At 41.6% G+C, this 22342-nt stretch overlaps 1 long non-coding RNA gene across 1 annotated transcript; it reads right to left on the reverse strand.

Moving 5' to 3' along the window:
* Positions 1-14570: 14570 nt before the first annotated feature.
* Positions 14571-15749, reverse strand: LOC134464716 (uncharacterized). The gene is made up of 3 exons (XR_010038040.1): positions 15641-15749; positions 15331-15427; positions 14571-15036 (listed from the first exon to the last, which is right to left on the reverse strand). It is a non-coding gene; the product is annotated as an uncharacterized LOC134464716 (long non-coding RNA).
* Between the last annotated feature and the right edge of the window lie 6593 nt (positions 15750-22342).

Below are 22342 nucleotides of genomic sequence, written 5' to 3' on the forward strand. Positions count from 1 at the left end.
GAGGTAAAGCGTTTCATTCCTCCCGGCTTTCCCCTAGGCCAAAAGGTGTAGGGCAACACCCAGTCCTCCTAATCAAGTTTTATAAATTGTGAGCTGAGAATTATAAGGTTCTATCTCCATTTTTGGTCAAAATTGAGTTTTTGACATAATCTGACCCATTACATGTTTAGGCCTATTAATTCCTGTGTGGTGTTATCTTTGTAAAAAAGTATTATTTCACATTGTTATTAATACATTAAAAAGGTTCCATCTCACAAAACATGTGTGATGTAAAAACATTGACGCTCAATATCTCAGAACTACCCTAAACGGAGGTAGCACCTTATAATTCTAAGCACGAAATCCTGTTTTCATTAGGTAGGCCTATTATTAGGATACTTGGGCCCATTAAATACTATCGGCCTAGACTGGACCTGCCACTAGATCAGGTGGTTTGGACATCAGTCATAACTCAAACACACACACACACACACACACACACACACACACACACACACACACACACACACACACACACACACACACACACACACAGAATGACGGTCCTGAACAAGTATACCAGTTACCAACCCAAATGTAAATACTAAGAACACACTTTTAGCTGTCTTGCTCTGATTTCAACTGTGTTAGGATATGTAGGCTATTCTATGTGCCAATATTACCACCACTAAATTAGAATGTCATACTTCCATACTGTCATACGTGTAAATGCTCGTTACACATTTCTTAGGCCTACTTTATTGGTCATTAATATTTCTCAATGTCTGCATGGAAAAGTAAGAAAAGTAGCCTAATTTCATGTTTTGTATGACCAGTGCATATAAAGTAGCCCAATTGACAATAAAGCCGACTAACCTTGACTTGACAATGTCGTTCTAAATAAGCGAGATTTTTTCTTCTGCTCATCCGTTTTCTTTCCCGATCGTCCTTTGTTTCCTGGCATCATCTACGGCGCAACAACGTCTGGCTCCGGCAACATCCATCGCTTCGGCCTCGCCTTGTATAATAGAAAAATTCGGCATCGAAGAAAACTTTGGAGATGGCCCTTCGTGGAACCCTACTCGATATTGACGCTGAGTGAGAAACCAACGCAAGGTCAAAGCGACGACTCACTCAAAAGCAGGGAGGCGCTGCTACCAACAGCTTCATTCGCCTCTGATTGGCTCGAATGGCTCTCAGATGGCATTTCAGTTTGCCTGACAGTTCAGGAGACGAGTTCTGTAGCCTACCTTTGGTTAGGTTTGAAAACACAGTTGTTGAAAATCGAGAGGACAACACTGGTGGGTTGCTAACTTGTCCACATTATTATTATTATTAGGCCTATTATTATTATTATTATTATTATTATTATTATTAGCCTCCTTCTTATTATTATAAATAATACTTCGGCTATTATTAGCCTATAGGCCTATGAGGACAAGTCAAACATGGGCTAATGTTCAGTTTATAGATGGCCTATTATTTTTTAATTGCCTGGGTGTCAACATAGCGGACCCCAGTAGATCTGCTGCATTTCTTCTGCTGTAGCCTAGGCCTAGTTGGTTCCCGATATGCCCAAAAGTTAAGCATGTCCGTGCCGCAGGTGTCCGCCAAAGCGCATGCAAGAAAGCCTTCGGCAGGTAGGCCTATGTGCGTGTTTCTAGTTTTCGCTATTGAAAAATATGCCTAATATTTAGTATGGGAATATCCTAAAAGAGGTTTTATTTAATATCTTAATTAGGCGATAGTAGCCTATCAGCTTGCGCATCAGTCCTGCGTGTTATCTATTTGGACATTTAATGAACGAACTAATGAAACCGCCTCCCACCAGAAAGAAAAATAGGCCTGCCGTTTTCACTCATTAGGCTACGCATTCTATTAGAACTGCGATTTAAACCACACAAGTCTCATGGACAACTGGTGACACGATTCAGGAAATACAGAGTAGTCCTACGAGTTATTGTAGTTTTGTTTGTTGTTTGTTTTGATATCGGCCTAGGCCTATAGCGTAGGCTATTGTAAATTCATAAAACATTAATTTAAACATAAAACATTAATTTATCCATTAAGTAAACATGTATTGTAGCCTACAGTAGGATCACCGCACACTGGTGGACTTAATTTCGCTGCTTTTTATTTAGGTGACAACGCACGCGTTTTGCCAGCTTCGTCAGGTTCACTTGATTACTGTGTTGTACTGATGGCTGCGCTTCACCAGCACCTGGAACCTGGCTGTGCATAGACGTATCAGATCTGTGTTGGCCTATTGTAGCCTAAAAATAAATATTGTGAAAATATCTTATTTGTCACATGTTGGACACCTGTCCCTTGGCCTTGGGTTCATTGTCATTTCTACCACAAAAGACTCGATAGACAAAATGCAATAAAGGTTATTTATTGATGACACGGAAGACAATGATTCTCTTTGAGGTATAGGCCCCCGGACTGCCTTGGATTATTTTTCTGTAGAGGGGGCGCATATCCTGCCGATGTATAAGGCAGGGGCGAAGCCTACCCCCCACCACAGGACGGGGACCGACTGGTGACGGCGGCTTGCGGAGAGGGCTATGGAAGGAGGTTAGAGCGGACCGGGACATCAGGAGCGGCGGTTGCCGGGGTGGAGGTGGGCGTCTGCATCGGCGTACTCTGGGTAGCAAAGAGCGGAAGCAGACAGAGGATATTTAAAGAAACGCACAGACATCCTATTGGCTACAGGAAGAGGCAAATTTGTGACATAGCGGGGAAACCCCACGCCGAGAGTAGAGATTGGATAATTAATCAATGACGAGAGATATACCGTCTCGCCTTTCTGGCAGAACTTAACGCTATAGCTTACATTTCCACTATTACTCTGTACAAAATACAGTCTCAGGCGCCTTGCTTTAGAATTAGTCTAGTCAAGTCAAGTCAAGTTGGTTTTATTGTCAATTTCTTTACATGCACTGGTCATAAAAAGAATTGAAATTTTGTTTCTTACTTTCCCATTAGACATAGACTAGGTAAGGACATAGATAGACAGTATAGACATAGACAGTAGAGTAGAGAGGGGGAATAAGCCCCCCTTAAGGAAAAGGTATTTTTTCTCCAAGTAGATGCCAACCATAGTTGGTAACAACAGTGAGGTGAACAATAACCCATCATGGAAAATTACCCAAAGTTAATCCTTCTTGACATTTTAAACAAAAACAAAAATTGTGCTAAAGGGGCCTTTTACCCCGCTAGTGGGGTAAAAGGCCCCCCCTGAGGTGGGGGAATAGGCCCCCCCTAAAAAAAAACCCAAACTACTTGGTTCACTGATTGTTTTCTTCAACCAAACAATGAAAGAAACAACATGCCAATAAATAATCAAAATTTCTATGATTTTATTGTAAATACAACGTAATATGAAGCTTTTAGGCTACCTGTGTAAATGCTTATGTACTGACGCCATAACATTACATGACTAGCCATAAAATTTTACTTTCCTCCACTGCGTCGCTAAAATGCTATCCACAGCGGATGTTTGTTTATCCCTGTGGTCAGGATCTATTCATAGCAACAATGCAAATTGAAATTTGTGCCATCTAGTAGTCAAAATGGGAAAAACGGGCAGGGGGCGTATTACCCCGTGGGGGCGTATTGCCCCTCTCTACTATACTCATACNTGGACACAAGACAGTATGGACATAGACAGTGCTCATACAGACATTTAAAGTGCAAGACTGGACAACGGAAGACTTGTAGAGAACATACATTGTAGCGGCGCTTACGGGCGGGCACTGAATAAACCAAAGTTCAGGCGCCAGACAGGCCTTTAAATCCTGTCACTAAATTATAAGCTTCCGCCAGCAATAAAATTATAAGACAAAAACGAACAACAAACCAAGGATTCCAGCCAGCACGTGTTTATCAAGACTCCAACAAAAAATAGACTCTCAACAGAAAACAAAACTAGCCGAGCCAGTTACCAAAAACAAATCAACAACCGCTCACTCGTCAGTGAGTATATAGGCCTTTAACCCCACAAAGAAATATCAAAACTAGAACCAAAGTCATCAGTGTGTGTGTATGAAGGAGAAAAGAAAAAGGATATCAGTGTTTGGATGTAGGGGAGTGCGTTATGTGCGTGTGTGCATGTGTGGTTGAGGTGAAGCCCCTAGCAGAGCGCGCAGCGGCGGGAGGGGGTATGTGAGTTTTGGAGGAGAAGCAGAGCGAGGAGGAGGTATGTGCGTGTGTGCATGTGTGTGTGATTGTAGGTGAAGCAGAGCGATTGTCCACTGCAGCGTGGGAGAGTTACTCAGAGCGCAATTATTACTCCAACAGCAAGGAAAAGATTCAGACTCACAGGTTTTGCTGGAGTGGCGAATAATAGTCTGTCCGGGAGCCTTTGGTCAACAACAGACCCGGCCAACGACTTCTCTTTGGCGCTCAGGTCGCTTTCGGAGTCTTCCCCAGTGTGTATCTCCTTTGTGGCAATTGGGTAGTTTTTGCGCTAGTATTCTTACGCTGTAAGTTTGGTGGGTTTCGCTCTGGTGCTTCTCTCTCCTCTCTCTCTCTCTCTGTTCTCTCGAGAATGCTCAAAACTAGCATCTAACAAGCTTTGCCAGATTACGGCCACACCCCGCAATCAGATCTCGCTGCAGGTGCGTCTCGTCTTCAGGTAGAGAACTGCTTAAGTGGCCTCAATCATGTGTATGTGTGTTTGTGGGTGCAGTGTGCTACTGGGGCATTGGAAACAATTAGTCTTGGAGACCAGGGTGGAAGTGCATTCCGCCACAACATTAAGAGGAGGTATTTGTTGTGCTTTTTCTAAAAGTCCTTTATAGCGTTCTGACATAGTAATAGTAGCATTTTGAAGAAAAATAAATATTAAAATAGGTCTATCAAGTACACCAGCAGCAGTGTGTGTGTGTGTGTGTGTGTGTGTGTGTGTGTGTGTGTGTGTGTGTGTGTGTGTGTGTGTGTGTGTGTTTAGTGCAGGTAGAAAGTGCGGTGTGCGTCTGTGTGTGTGTATGTGTGTGTGTGTGTGTGTGTGGTGTGTGTGTGTGTGTGTGTGTGTGTGTGTGTGTGTGTGTGTGTGTGTGTGTGTGTGTGTGTGTGTGTGTGTGTGTGTGTGTGTGTGTGTGTCAGTGTGTGTATGTTTGGGTTTAGTGCAGAAAGAATTATTTAATCAGTTAGGCCTACCACAGCAAAATAATCTTCAGAGGGATCCCCATGGATTGATGCCAGAGAATCTGCAAAAATCAAGGTAAATAGGCTAACACCGCAGACATCTTATGTATGTCATTTCCACAACCGTTTAACCTATATTTCAAGAGGGGAATTAAAAAAACTCTGGATAAATCAAACTTGAAAGTTGTAATTTGTGATCCTCTAAAGCCAAGGTAAAAGATAAGGCTACTGCTTAGCTAGCATGAGATTTTGGAGGGAAAGTGAGGAAATGACATTTCCACAACACAAACATAATTTCCATTACTATGTCCATGATGGAAATGGCATTTTCTGTGCCTGTCTAAAAAATACCAAAATTGTAGGCTAGTATTAATGATCTAACATGATTGCTGCCATGTTTCCTGAAATTGTTTAGGTCAATTCTCCCACCCACAATTTCATTATTAAAATACAATATATGAAAAGGAAATAAAACACAGTCCAATGCAGCCCTGTTCGTAAAGTGTTACCGTGCGTCTCTGATTAAATAATCACAATCCTATAGCATAAGGATGATCGTTCAAAGGTTAAGTTAATACTACACTCAAGTCACTCCGCTGCAATTCATGAATAGAGAAATCAAAAACAGTTCTTAGTCATTGCATTTTATCCCTGTAAAGCCTGATACTGTCTTCTTAACCCGTAGATCAGGGGACGGCCTGGTAGACACCCCAAGGGGGCGGGTTGGGAGGCTGGATCTCTCTCCAAAGGGGCAGGATGGGAGGCTGGATCTTTCTCCAAGGGGGCAGGACGGCCTGGTAGACACCCTAACGGGGCAGGACGGCCTGGTAGACACACCAAGGGGGCAGGACGGGAGGCTGGATGTCTCTCATCACTGCAACTCCTCTTTCTTTGGCACAGGTAGTGTCTGAATATAGAGAACACACAACAAAAAGAGAGAGATAGAGAGATAGAGAGATAGGCCTATATACTAAGCCTATATATATATATATATATAGAGAGAGAGAGAGAGAGAGAGAGAGAGAGAGAGAGAGAGAGAGAGAGAGAGAGAGAGAGAGAGAGAGAGAGAGAGAGAGAGAGAGTTCATCGTGGCATTTCAGGAATATATTGTTGGTAGGCACTATATCATTTCGAACAGTTGATACATTTTTTTATTTGTCCTTGAAAAAGACTTTAGTGTACTTACTTGAGACATTTCCATTGATCTCGTAGTTAAAAATCAGTGGTGACAACAGAGCTCCTTTCACCAGCTGTAACAGTGATAAAGTGCTTGTGATAAGGCTGTGATTGTGATATGAGGTGTCTGATTAACTCAAGGGCAAGACAGGCGAGTGTTGCAATAGTTTGCAGGATGGGCAAATAAAAACATGTTCTCAGTTCTAAACCATTTAGGCACATTGTTTCAAAACTTGAGTTAAAGCTTTTCAGTAACAGGGACCTCTCCTGGTGAAAATCCACAGATGCAATCACAGTAAATGGTCTTGCAGAATTGTTTGAGATGTTCTTTTCATTTTATGTGCATGCGTGGCTGTTGGTTTGTGTGGCACCGCAAAACACGCAGGTCGCTGTTGCAGTTGTTTGAAATGTGCGACATGATTTGTTCCCGTATAGTCTAAGAAACCGGCGCAACCTGTTTGGAACAGGTTTTATGTTTTGTACACAATAAATCAGAATTCGGGCGCCAGGGTGTCTGTCCAGTCCATCACTAGTCACGCTCTGGTGACAAGCACAGGAGCGCTGTGCATGGTGTGATAGCCTGTGCACGAGCTCATTTGCATAGACTTTGAGACAAAAACTGTTTATAAGCAGGGTCGGAGCTGTGCCATGCAACGCAGAGCGAGCAGACAAGGAATCTATGCAGACTGTTTGGTTAATAATGCAGGAGTCAACTACACAGCAAATTTGTCAGAGTTAGATTTCCGGTGTTCAGCCAAAATCTGAACATCAAGAGTTGCAGTAACACTACACAGTGTTATTTGACTCCTCTAGATCGGAGTTGTTGAGCGCTAGAGAGTTAATGTTTAACTCCCTAGAGATTATGAAAACCACGCCTCCCCAAATTTAAAATGATTTGGCAACATGAGCAGCCATTTGTTTTAGTCCCCCATAAGTGAACCAAACTCAATCCTCTGTAAGTGAACCAAACTGTGAAACAAAAGACAGAGATCTCTGTTCTGTGTTTCTTCACATTGTGACATTGTGTGTATATACTACAAAAAGTAGGTGCTCTTTCTGGTCGTATTAGGCTATTTGAGTCCTCTTTTTGTTCAACAGTTTGTAGGCCTACAACAGTTAAGGACTACAAATGGCAACAATATGCACCGTTTGCAGTAACTCACTGTAACTTGTACATTTCTCCAGTAACAGCCTATGAACAGTTTGGCCTCATTTAATGTGTAAAATATAGGCTAGCATAATTTGAAAAAGTCTACCTGGGACAGTAATTACTTGATTCAGTCTCTTAGATGTAGCCCAGTCTATTTGAAACTGTCATTCTACCCCAGCCAAATTAATCTGTCAATCAATTCCTGACCTCACCTGAGTGCTAAGGGCTTTCATGCAATGATTGAATTACTGTCTGCACCTACAAAATTCCTTATCACTCGGGTCACATGGTTCACTTGAACATGTATTTAAACCGGGACTGTTGCATTATACTGCTCACTGGTTGCTAGCTAGCTGGCTGGATGGCTGTAAGGCTGGCCCGGCCCGGCCCGGCCCGGCCCGGCCAGTCACGTTGCAAGGGTGGCTGTATCGCTTGCTGACTAGCTTGTTTGTTAGCTTGCTTGCCAGATAGCTGTGGCCTACATTTTCCTTATTATTTCCAGACCATTTTTAAATAATATCTGAGGAATGCATTTGCATACCCTTCGATGATGATACTAGACTGGTCTGCCAACACTAGCCAATCTGGCAATTAGGCAGTCATTTTAAGTATCTAATTAGGCTGATGTTCATTGGACTCCAGTGAGTATAATCCAATAACTTGTCTGTTTGTAACTCTATAATTGGACAGACCTGAGTATAATCAGTCCAATCAGTTATCTGATTGCAACTCTATAATTGGACTCACCTGAGTATAATCAGTCCAATCAGTTGTCTGATTGTAACTCTATATAGTGCGTAATGGCTATTTAACACTATTTGGTGTTAACAGGGAGTTAATAACTAACTCTGCTTGGAGTTATTGCAACTCTCTGAGTATTAGTACCTAACTCTGCTTGAAGTTACTGCAACTCTCTGAGTATTAACACTTTTGGGAGTGTTCTACTAACACTCCACAGATTGGGACAATATAAACACTTTCATAGTGTTAAGATTAACACTCTCATAGTTGATTCTAACTCTCTGGAATTTGCTGTGTATGTCTTTGTCAGGAATAAGGATGGGAGCCCAATTGCAGCACTGACACGAGATCCAGGTTTCAAAGATTTTTGTTTTAATTTGATTTAAATTTAGTTTTATTTACACTGAAGACAAATGTACAAACAGAAAAGGAATCCAAAAACAAGAGATCATGAGGGATCAGAAAAAAACGAAACGACACTGGAAACCACAACACGCTATGACAATAAGGGCGTTCATGACAGCGTCTTTCCTGCGAGGTTGAAAATTTGCTAGGCAGCGAGCATGCTCAGTGTGTCCGCGTGAAGCATCCTGGTTAGAATTTGCCGTTCACGATGCAGTTGAAGGGAGTGACCTCTGCGCGGCAGTCGTGTCACATGGCGTTGAACCATCGCGGGAACAAAATTTTTGTCAAACTGCCACGCAGTAGCTGAAACCAACTGCGCTGGGCAGAAGACCTCCTCCATGATGTGAGGAATCTGCCGTGATTGGTGTTCATAGCTCATGTGATTCATGTGTGTGTAGTTGAACGTGCTTCATTTTCTACATGCTGAAATGCATTTCATGCTCAAATGCAGCATACTCAGAGTGGTATCATCCATATGTATGGTCGCACAACCCACTTACAACAGAAAAAAAAGAAACAAACCACCCTGTCGTCAGATGCTCCATCTTCGCCACGTTAGGAGTGTATGCCGTAGGTTACAAAACTAGTATTATTCCGCGGGCCGCCTACTCGACGGTTAGAGTAGTGGTTGCGCGCCTGACTTCCATTCATGAGGTCCCCGGTTCGAAACTGCACCGAAACACGGGGAGGCTTTAGTTGCTGATGGTTAATGTGGAAACAGACCAGTTGCGAGAGACTTATCTTGTCTTTTATGTATGAAAGTGCACGAAACAGAGTGGCCTTTGTGGTTGGCGCGCCATGGTAAAGCTACATATTGAACACCTGGGTTCAATCCTCGCAGCATGGGTTGGCGCTGTTAAGTAATTTTAAAACGGTCCTATCTGAATGACGACTTTGGTCCCAAAACACAAAATGAATAGCCTAAAGTGAGCACTAATTAACTGAATTATAACATGGAAGTGAAGCCAAATCATCACAAATTTAACTAAGAGTTGTACCATGACTCACCGAGTAGTAACCTGTGTCTCTACCTCAAGACCATCCGATTTCTCTCCGAGAGGCAGAGAGTCTCGGATTTCACAAGCATGTGCCGACATTGGTAAGCACGTCATGGAATTAGTGCCATGATGATTTAATTCCACGAGAGGGCGCCCTGGTACACCCGCTGTCAAAAAAGGTAGATCCACCCACAGACCTATAGATCCACCTTCTTTGCCGCTGTTGAAATCTCGTCGTCCTGATGTGTCCAGCTTGATTGCGACGCAGTTATCCCCTCCTTTTTATGACCAAGCAAATCACGTTTTGATCAAATCTTTTGCTGCGTGGTTGCAAACGAGCCTAATGACTCAGCAAGAGAAACATGATGGCTTAAATACACTGAAAACAATTACCGGTAGCTTCACTGAAAACGTACGGCTTATTTAAGAAATATACATACCACATATACACAGTTGTCATTACATCTGAGTTAAGTACATAAAATAAGCTTTACACACGTAAGCATGGCCGATTCAGTGTCACAAATATCCACAAACCTGCATAAGCGGCAACGAAAACAGTCGGCTTCGGGGTTGCCAGATAACACTGATTATTTCCGTCCATTTTTACCCACAGACCGCCTTCCTCAACGGCCCCGATTGGGCGGGAAACCGCCCTATCTGGCAAGACCGCTCAGCTTCAGGCTCTCTAATAAAACGTTTGGAGGTAGTGAGGGTTATTTCATTATTGGAGTGAGAATTTAGACGTTACGACTTGTCAAAATCTTACAAAAAATGATTGAAACCCACTTTGATAACGTTGTAATCACCGTTTGAAATCTATGCATTCCTATGGCACACAGCTGCGATAGTCTCCACTAGGCGGGGCTACGTCTGTGGGAGGAGCCCACAGGGCGCGAAAAAGGCAAAGATGGCTGCGCCCAGTCAATCCGAAAAGCTGCCACTGGCTAGAACCGCCCATTGCCAGTCTAGGTTAATACAGGTCTGTGGCAGAGCCTGACTCATAAATGCCAAAGCTGTAGGAAATCAGAACTCCCAGGTTATTGTACATTTCATTGAAATCCACATTGGTTTCTCAGAACTTACAGTAATATTGTCAAGTTTCAGCAGACAGCGAGCACAATTGTCAGTTATTAGCGCCAGCCTTATGACCTCTGCTGTCTCGACAGCGCTCCCTAGGTGAACTGTGCAGGCACGGGTTTGAGGGCGAGATTCAACACTGTATGTAAACCCACTGTGGGGGGTCCTTGGCTGGAATCTACGGTAGCTAATGGGGGGGCTTGTCATGGTAAAAAAAATTGGCAACCCCTGGGCTCAAGTTGAAGTTCAAGAGTCTATTTGCCATATCAATAAAGTTGATAGGATTTTTTTGTAGCATATCCCTGAACATCAAAAACAAGACTAATAAACAATGGACAAAAAGGTTTTTTTTTTTTAAGTGCTGAAATGCAGGAGGAGATGAAATAATGTACAAACGTGCATGATCCTAATACCACAAATCTATGCTGCTGGAGAACCATCAAGATCATTTACACCCAATATAAAGATTTCTTCACGTTTTCAACGGAAGGCCTGATCTGCATGTGTAGGCATGGCCGTATCCACATATGAGATAAGGGAGGTCCGGACCTAATTTTAGAGAAAATAATATATTTTTTTAATCTCATTTTTTGCGTACATATTTGTTGCATGTAACAAAAGTTAATTTTCCATGAATACTTACCACCATCTTCAAATTCTACGACTGGGGAAATTGCACTTTTCATACATAAAAAAGGGGATGTTCTCCATTGTCTGTCCACCATTTTGAATTCCCAGAAATAGACATTTTTAGCTGCATAACATGGCCATACTAGTAAATATGCATTTATCATTTAGCAAATATTCATGAAAAGACCAACATTGACAGAAGACAGCACAGTTTCAATGAGCAGCATAGTTTCAATAGATACTCCGAGCACCATCCTACACAGTGCACCTTTAAAAAAATAAATGGCTCGCTGTGCACACACTAACTGGACCTCGCTTATTTCAAACTCCTGGCTACGGCCATGTGTGTAGGAGATTGAAAAAAAGAAGAGATGAGATTGACTGATGGTTCACTTAGAAGAAGGAACAACATGTAAGAGATATCGTCATATTTCAAGTTTATGTCTGCAGCTCTGCTGCTTAAAATGTTTTTAAGTTAAAAAAAAAAAAAAACATGAAACCAAGAACAATGTGTAAAAGCACAATATATAAAATAAGTGCAAATACACAAACATAGAATGGATACAGTGTATTCATTATGTTCCTGAGAAAGTAAAGTTTATTGTCTGATTAGCCCTTTAAGACATGACCCTTGTTATAAATACATTGTACCAAAAACACAAGACAAGACAGGGTTGGGTGTTGTGTTTGTCTATTGTGTTTTTGTTTATTGTAATGTCTTTGTAATTGTATCAGATGCACTGAAAATGGCACAGAACAATTTTTCGAAAGAACAAATAAACTATCTATCTATCTATCTATCTTCTCTCTAGAGTTGTTTAACAAATATATGCTCAATGTTTTTAAATACAAAAGCAAAGAGAATATCTAAAAGTACAAAATAACCAATAAAATAAGTGCAAACAGATAAACATGAAATGGAAACAGTGTGCAAAGCAGAATGAAGAATATACACAAAGGGCCGAGATAAAACATTCATTATTTTCCTGAGAAATGTAGAGTTTATCGACTGATTTAGAAACATATCAGAGATGTAAAATTAGTGATGGCGAAATGAGGCTTCCTGAACCAATGAGGCTTTCATGCAAAAAGGTTCGAGCTTTCGAAGCCTTTCTCGAAGCCTCAGTTCTCACTGGCGCCATCTGGTGTGCAATGAATTGGCACCGCAGGCATTGGATTTAATTTTAACTTTTTTTCTCGCGTCTTATTTGTATCCGTTCTGTTTCAATAAATGTGATGGTGTGTGTGTATGGAATTAATTACTCGTGATTGTGGGACACTAAAATCAAGGTTAACGCTGACCCTGTGTTATCGTGGAAGTGAGAGAGCATCATTGTGTGGAGGTCGGCGCGCAACTGAGTGATCGGCCATAAACGCAACACAATATAAGCAGCCAATTAAAATAACCAGAAAGAAATATTAGCCTACTATAATTCACATTATATGAATTAAATGTAATTCAAGGGGTACCAACAAATATCAGTTATCCATTACTTATATTCGAACTCACAATTATTAAGGTAGCACTCTGTCGCCTTCACCACTATACCAGCCTGGCAGATGATGTCATGGTTTACTTGGTCAAGTTTATTAGAAAGCTACCCTGCGAAATCAAGAACTAAGTCGATTGTCATCATCATGTCGCTACTACAGGGATTAGATCTGATGATCTTGAGAACCCAGGTCGGACACTTTAACCACTGCGCTAGCCGCTTGACTCTGTACGATTCAGCTGAGTTTCCTTATTGTAGTCAACATGAATAAACTGGTAAAGTGTTAAAACCCGCACAAAACCTATAATAAATAAAATAGGTCTGCTCTCTTATTTAGCTGTAGGCCTAGTTTAGTATTAATGATTGCTGACAGAACTGCTGTCTCGTTTATGGTTGCTTAGCGGTAGAACTAAAACAATTTCCCACCTCGTCTTCGGAAGCGTCTCACTTTGAAAAACTACTTCAAAAGGGAATTGGAGGTGCATAGATCATTTTGACATTTGGGTCAATCTATGTACGGCATGAGCTGAATTTATTGCAGAGTGGAACCAAATCCACTTGGAACCAAAGTCACTAGCCTACATATCCAGTCTCAACACACACACAACAAATCTTGAAAACTTGAGAAGTGCTCCGAGGCGCAGACAGCTCGTTTGGGTAGCGGCGCGCAATGAAACCTCCACACGCCTCGCAAAATGTGAAGCCTCATCTGGCATTGTCACGTGGTTTTTACGTTGCCGACACAAGCCTCGAAGCAAGGCTTCATATGTTACGCCCACTTTTGCTCGAAGCAGGCTTCGAAGCCTCGCTTCAAGTTCCCCATCACTATGTAAAATCTTAGACCAGTGGTGTCAAACTCATTTTGGCTCAGGGGCCACATACTGTCAATTTGATCTCAAGTGGGCCGGAACAGTAAAATAATTGCAGTACATGTTTGCTACATTTTGGAATCTTATTGGTATTCAATCATCTTGAGGTAGATGTCAACAGTTATATCAGGAGCATTGACTATAAATGGCGAGCAAAAATAAAAGGCACAAAGACTATAAAAGGCAGCCTTAGGTCTACTCAAGAATTAAAATCTGAAGTCTCAGACACCTGCAGCACCTTTGTAATGAGATAGATATTTACTTCTTTTGCTTTTCGCCTTGGGGCCCGTATTAAACCATGTGGTGGGCTGCATCAGGCCTCCAGGCCTTGCTGTGTGTTTGACACCCCTGTCTTAGATCTACAGCTCTGACATACACAGTGCAACATCGCCATCTGCTGACTAAATCATGCAACAACAGGGAACTTTCTGAAAAGAGGAAGCAGGACTGTCAATGGGTCTTTCTCAAAGCCTCGGCCAGTGTCCTTCCAAGTCTATCAGCCTAATTAGTCACGCCCAGTGATTGGATACTTTTTGGTGAACTGTACAGAATATCCAATCACTGGGTGTGACTAATAAAGGGTATCCAATCACTGGGCGTGACTAATTAGGCTGATACACTTGGAAGGACACTGGCCTAGGCTTTGAGAAAGACCCATTGTCATTACACTGCACACAGTAGGCCTACATATGAAGACAATTCTTCTTAACAGATACACACATTAATAATAATTATAATAATACTACTAATAATAAAAATAATAATAATAATAATAATAATAATAATAATAATAATAATAATAATAATAATAATAATTAATATTAATTATAATAATATTGGGGATATTGTAATTATTAGTATAGATCTATTATAGCCTATGTTTATTTAATCCTCATGTTCTACCACAGATGTCGATGACTTCCTGACCCTCCACCATTACACGCACATTCATCTCCAACAGCTGCTGTTCCACCAGTTCTTTATGGAGGCACCCTGTGTGGTCAAGAGGAACTAGCCGCTGCATGAGGCTGTGAGACAGAGAGAGAGGCAGCACTGGCTCGGACGCTGTTGTGGTCTTCAGAGTGATGTCAGCGGTCACAGTTTGAGGCATCTCCCTGTACACCACGGCATGGCCACACTTACGACACTTTGGGAGGGCAGACAGCTGTGATGTATTGCAATGGTACAGTGGAGACCTGCAGTTGATACACACACGCTCCAGACACACCTTTGCTGACACTATCTGGCCCCTGACCTCTCTTCTGGATGAGGAATGTCTTCTCTTCACACGCTCCAGAGATACCTTTGCCGACACTATCTGGCCCCTAACGTTTTTTCGGCATGATGAATCTTGACATGTAGATCTGAAACAAACACGTAAGATAAGATAAAAATAAATTATCTACATTCAACATTAAGCACTAATCTTAATACAGTGTATCAGATAAGTACACTCCCCACGTGTAATTAGGTTTTAAGTATACATTTTTTAAGGGGCAGCAACAAGAAATTAAACTTCTACACAATGAAAAGAAGTCAGTGTACAGACCGCTGAACACCTTGGACGACTTTTGAGAGACACTGTATGGTCGTGCAGAACAAGGAAGCAAGGCATTAACACTGTCCAAATTACAGTAGCCTATATAAAATGTCCTTACTGTGTACATGGATCTGTCACTGCCATGGAATCTGTGGCTCTATCATTGCAGTTGCTCTGTTGAATGCACGTGTGCGCTCTCCTTCTATCAACAGTGGCTGGAGAGAGAGAGAGAGAGAGAGAGAGAGAGAGAGAGAGAGAGAGAGAGAGAGAGAGAGAGAGAGAGAGAGAGAGAGAGAGAGAGAGAGAGAGAGAGAGAGAGAAACCATGGTATTTCAGAAACTACAAGTAGCCTATAATCAGTAATTTGTAACAGTTCATTTTTGTTTAATTTGTTGATACAGTATTGGAAAATGAACATTTGTCCTTACCACTGTGAGTTGATCTACTTGAAAGATGTCCATTGATTTTGCTGCCCATAATGAATGTCTGTGATACAGAGCTCCCCTCGTTGGCTTTAATGATGACATGAGGTGTCTGATTACCTAGAGGGGAAGACAGAAGACAGTTGCAATACTTTGCATTACTGATGGGCAAATAAAAAAGTGTTAAAGCTCTGAACATTGTTTCAAAACTTGGTAGCCTATATAGTAGGCTTTTCAGTAGGTCTTTCCTGGTGGATCCATGCCATGGATCATGCAATTGAATGGTCTCGCAGAGATGTAGGAGTATGAGTTCTACTTGTTTATAGCAGGCTATAGGGCTCATTCGCGACACTGGAAATGGACCGGTTCTACAGGGGAGTTTGAAGACGGAGAACGCGTGTAGGGCCTATCTCATTCCCTCGTTCCTTTTCAGCACATTTCAGTTCCTTTCACACATTTCAGTTCCTCATAGTTTGCTCTCCCGGTCCAGTGAACTGCGCGAGCAACCGAATCCTTTATACTTTCTAGTGCCCACTTTTTGCTTTACGATTGAGCTGTGTTGTGCCTATTCGAAAAGCAAAAAGTGGCGGCCGAGTCACGCTTTGTTGGACTGTAGGCCAACCAGAAAACCGGCAGTGGAAAAGAGGTATGTGTTGAAATAACATTCCATTTTTTTTACTGTGTGTTCTAACAACCTCTGCCTTCAGAAAAAATGTCAGAGGTTTTTTTTTTTTATGTCTGAAGAGTTCCAAATTATAAAACCTGCCGCGAACAGGTTGCGCCAGTTGCTTAGAATATACTGGAAAGATCACACCACAGATTGCATATGAAACGAAACAGCAACTGCTACCGATTTCTTGGAAACCTGCGTGTTTCACAGTGCCACACAGTGTCTGTCTGACAGAGAAACATCTCGAACATCTCTGCGAGGCAATTTAATTGCTTCCATGCTAAGCCTACTTTGCATTCATCTCTGTCAGGCCTATGTAGCCTATAGAATCAGTGTGGATTAATAAAGTTTTATTAGTCTATCTATCTATCTATCTATCTATCTATCTATCTATCTATCTATCTATCTATCTATCTATCTATCTATCTATCTAAATAGCCTACAAAGGCCATATGTCTAAATCAGTAAATATAATTACGTAGGCCTATATGTTTTTCACATTTTGACAAGTATAGTAATGTTATTAGGTGTGTTTCATAGAGTGCAGTGAAAGATTTCTCTTAACAGAACACTGTTTTATTCGCCCCACATGCGTGTATCAATTGCCCCGAGCCTAAAGGGCTGTGTTACGTAAATTACTAGAAAACATATGTGGGATGTTGATTATATGATAAAATACTTTGCATCTGCTTAGAGGTAAAGCGTTTCATTCCTCCCGGCTTTCCCCTAGGCCAAAAGGTGTAGGGCAACACCCAGTCCTCCTAATCAAGTTTTATAAATTGTGAGCTGAGAATTATACGGTTCTATCTCCATTTTTGGTCGAAATTGAGTTTTTGACATAATCTGACCAATTACATGTTTAGGCCTATTAATTCCTGTGTGGTGTTATCTTTGTAAAAAAGTATTATTTCACATTGTTATTAATACATTAAAAAGGTTCCATCTCACAAAACATGTGTGATGTAAAAACGTTGACGCTCAATAGGCCTATCTCAGAACTACCCTAAACGGAGGTAGCACCTTCTAATTCTAAGCACTAAATCCTGTTTTCATTAGGTAGGCCTATTATTAGGTTACTTGGGCCCATAAAATACTATTGACCTACAATGGACCTGCCACTAGATCAGGTGGTATAAACATCAGTCATAACTCAAACACACACACACACACACACACACACACACACACACACACACACACACACACACACACACACACACACACAGTCTGTCCTGAAAAAGTATACCAACCCAAATATAAATACAAAGAACACACTTTTAGCTGTCTTGCTCTGATTTCAACTGGGTTGGGATATGTAGGCTATTGCCAATATTACCACCACTAAATTAGAATGTCATACTTCCATACTGTCATACGTGTAAATGCTCGTTACACATTTCTTAGGCCTACTTTATTGGTCATTAATATTTCTGAATGTCTGCATGGAAAAGTGAGAAAAGTAATTTCATTTTTTGTGTATGACCAGTGCATATAAAGTAGCCTAATTGACAATAAAGCCGACTAACCTTGACTTGACAATGTCGTTCTAAATAAGCGAGCCTTTTTCTTCTGCTCATCCGTTTTCTTTCCCGATCGTCCTTTGTTTCCTGGCATCATCTACGGCGCAACAACGTCTGGCTCCGGCAATATCCATCGCTTCGGCCTCGCCTTGTATAATATAAAAATTCGGCATCGAAGAAAACTTTGGAGATGGTCCTTCGTGGAACCCTACTCGATATTGACGCTGAGTGAGAAACCAACGCAAGGTCAAAGCGACGACTCACTCAAAAGCAGGGAGGCGCTGCTACCTACAGCTTCATTCGCCTCTGATTGGCTAGAATGGTTCTCAGATGACGTTTGCCTGACAGTACAGGAGACGAGTTCTGTAGCCTACTAGGTTTGAAAACACAGTTGTTGAAAATCGAGAGGACAACACTGGTGGGTTGCTAACTTTTCCACAGCTCAATTTTAACATTAAATCTTCCACTGCAGTCTACTATTGTTGTGTTGTTGATGTGGCATACTTGTAGGCTAGCCTGTTTTTGTATAGCCTAGGCTTGCTTGCTAGGTTTATTTTGTGTAGGCCTATAGGCTGCTTGGTCTGTGCGTCTTTCAGTTGGCTAGAACAGCGCTTATAAAACCGATGTATTATTATTATTATTATTATTATTATTATTATTATTATTATTATTATTATTATTATTATTATTATTATTATTAATAATATTAGCCTCCTTCTTCTTATTATTATTCATAATAATTATCAGCCTATAGGCCTACGCCTATGATGTCAGGACAAGTCAAACAGGAGCTAATGTTCATTTCATAGTTGGCCTATTATTTTTTATTTGCCTGGGTGTCAACATAGCGGACCCCAGTAGGTCTGCTGCATTTCTTCTGCTGTAGCCTAGGCCTAGTTGGTTCCCGATATGCCCTGCCCATGTCCGTGCCGCAGGTGTCCGCCGAAGCGCATGCATGAAAGCCTTCGGCAGGTAGCCTTTACCTATGTGCGTGTTTCTAGTTTTCGCTATTGCAGGCCTATGGTAATATTTAGTATGAAAATATCCTAGAAGAGGTGTTATTTAATATCTTAATTAGGCGAAAGTAGTAGCCTACACTTATCAGCTTGCGCATCAGTCCTGCGTGTTATCTAGACATTTAATGAACAAACGAATGAAACCGCCTTCCACCAGAAAGAAAAAAATAGGCCGTCTTCTCAAGGCATTCTATTAGAGCTGCGATTTAAACCACACATGACTCATGGACAACTAGGAAGTTACACGACTCAGGAAATACAAAGTAGGCCTACGAGTTACTGTAGTTTATAAGCCGGGTGATTCTCCAATTGCTACAGTTTATGTCCCTGACGAATAGGCTATTTTGGAGATTAACTAAATGGCCTATATCACCCATAGGCCTATTTAGTAGCCTACTTAAAGGGAATTTGGGGGGAAAAAGAACCTAGTTCAATTATTAGCCCATGCTTTCTACAAAACTTCAATCATTTGAATATGTGATTAGCCATTTTGCCTCTCTAAGCCTGACTTTCGGCCTTTGATCTTGTTTTGATATAGTAGGCCTATAGCGTATTGTAAATTCATAAAACATTAATTTAAACATAAAACATTAATTTATCCATTAAGTAAACATGTATTGTAGCCTACAGTAGGCCTAGGACCACCGCACACTGGTGGACTTAATTTTGCTGCTTTTTATTTAGTTGACAACGCACGCGTTTTGCCTTGAGCTTCGTCAGGTTCACTTGTTTACTGTGTTGTACTGATGGCTGCGCTTCACCAGCACCTGGAACCTGGCTGTGCATAGACGTATCAGATCTGTGTTGGCCTATTGTAGCCTAAAAATAAATATTGTGAAAATATCTTATTTGTCACATGTTGGACACCTGTCCCTTGGCCTTGGGTTCATTGTCGTTTCTACCACAAAAGACTCGATAGACAAAATGCAATAAAGGTTATTTATTGATGACGTGGAAGACAGTAATTCTCTTTGGCGTAGGCCCCCGGCCTGCCTTGGAATTTTTTTCTGTAGAGGGGGCGCATATCCTGCCGATGTATAAGGCAGGGGCGAAGCCTACCCCCCACCACAGGACGGGGACCGACTGGTGACGGCGGCTTGCGCAGAGAGCTATGGAAGGAGGTTAGAGCGGACCGGGACATCAGGAGCGGCCACAGACTTCTATTATAACTATACACGTCAGTGGGAGCGGCGGTTGCCGGGGTGGAGGTGGGCGTCTGCATCCATAGATTTGTATAGAAGAAAAATAAATATTAAAATAGGTCTATCAAGTACACCAGCAGCAGTGTGTGTGTGTGTGTGTGTGTGTGTGTGTGTGTGTGTGTGTGTGTGTGTGTGTGTGTGTGTGTGTGTGTGTGTGTGTGTGTGTGTGTGAGTTGTGTGTCAGTGTGTGTATGTTTGGGTGTAGTACAGAAAGAATTATTTAATCAGTTAGGCCTACCACAGCAAAATAATCTTCAGAGGGATCCCCATGGATTGATGCCAGAGAATCTGCAAAAATCAAGGTAACACCGCAGACATCTTATGTATGTCATTTCCACAACCGTTTAACCTATATTTCAAGAGGGGAATTAAAAAAACTCTGGATAAATCAAACTTGAAAGTTGTAATTTGTGATCCTCTAAAGCCCAAGTAAAAGATAAGGCTAGACTGCTTAGCTAGCTTGAGATGTTGGAGGGAAAGTGAAGAAAGGACATTTCCACAACACCACCATCATTTCCATTAGGCCTACTATTTCCATGATGGAAATGGCATTTTCTTTAGCCTACCTGTCTAAAAAATACCAAAATTGTAACATGATCGCTGCCAACGATCATGATCGCTGCCAAGTTTCCTGAGATTGTTTAGGTCAAATATCCCACCCACAAATTCATTATTAAAATACAATATATGAAAAGGAAATAAAACACAGTCCATTGCAGCCCTGTTCGTAAAGTGTTACCGTGCGTCTCTGAATAAATAATCACAATCTGGCGTTAGGCCTAGGGCCTATAGCATAACAGGATGATCGTTCAAAGGTTAAGTTAAATACTGCACTCAAGTCACTCCACTGCAATTCATGAATAGAGAAATCAAAAACAGTTCTTAGTCATTGCATTTTATCCCTGTAAAGCCTGATACTGTCTTCTTAATCCGTAAATGAGGGGACGGCCTGGTAGACACTCCAAGGGGGCAGGTTGGGAGTCTGGATCTCTCTCCAAGGGGGCACGACGGCCTGGTAGACAACCCAAGGGGGCAGGACGGCCTGGTAGACGACCCAAGGGGGCAGGACGGGAGGCTGGATCTCTCTCATCACTGCAACTCCTCTTCCTTTGGCACAGGTAGTGTCTGAATATAGAGAACACACAAAAAGAGAGAGATAGAGAGATAGATAGATAGGCCTATATACTAAGCCTATATATATATATATATATATATATATATAGAGAGAGAGAGAGAGAGAGAGAGAGAGAGAGAGAGTGTGTTCATCGTGGCATTCCAGGAATATATTGTTGGGCAATATATCATTTCGAACAGTTCATACATTTTTTTATTTGTCCTTGAAAAAGACTTTAGTGTACATACTTGAGACATTTCCATTGATCTCGTAGTTAAAAATCAGTGGTGACAACAGAGCTCCTTTCACCAGCTGTAACAGTGATAAAGTGCTTGTATGCAAGGATCACCAACTGAGAGAGACAGACAGGCAGAGAGAGAGAGAGAGAGAGAGAGAGAGAGAGAGAGAGAGAGAGAGAGAGAGAGAGAGAGAGAGAGAGAGAGAGAGAGAGAGAGATCACCATAGTATTTCAGGAATATACCACCAATAGGCCCTACTTTGCCATAGTTCGTTTTGTATTTTGCAGATATTTCTGGAAAATGTATTTTTCTTACCAGTGAGTAGGGCTGTTTGAAAGATACATGTCCATTGATTTTGCTGTCAATAAGAACTACTGGTGATACAGAGCTCCCTTTGTAGGCTGTGATTGTGATATGAGGTGTCTGATTAACTTGAGGGCAAGATAGGTGAGTGTTGCAATAGTTTGCATGATGGGCAAATAAAAACATGTTCTGAGTTCTAAATCATTTAGGCACATTGTTTCAAAACTTGAGTTAAAGCTTTTCAGTAACAGGGACCTCTCCTGGTGAAAATCCACGGATGCAATCACAGTAAATGGTCTTGCAGAATTGTTTGAGATGTTCTTATCATTTTATGTGCATGTGTGGCTGTTGGCTTGTGTGGCACCGCAAAGCACTCAGGTCTCCCAGACAACAGAAACAGTTGCTGTTTCGTTTCATATGAAATGTGTGACATGATTTTTTCCCCGTAGAAGCTACCGGCGCAACCTGTTTGGAAAAGGTGTTATGTTTTGCACACAATAAATGTTCAGAATTTGGGCGCCATGCTGTCTGTCCATCACTTCTCAGGTTGGTGACACTCACAGGAGCGCTGTGCATGGTGTGATAGCCTGCTGTGATTGGCTCTTCACCCTGGCACACGACCTGTGCATGAGCTCATTTGCATA

Source organism: Engraulis encrasicolus, chromosome 15, assembly GCF_034702125.1.
Source record: "Engraulis encrasicolus isolate BLACKSEA-1 chromosome 15, IST_EnEncr_1.0, whole genome shotgun sequence".
NCBI classification, from domain to species: domain Eukaryota; kingdom Metazoa; phylum Chordata; class Actinopteri; order Clupeiformes; family Engraulidae; genus Engraulis; species Engraulis encrasicolus.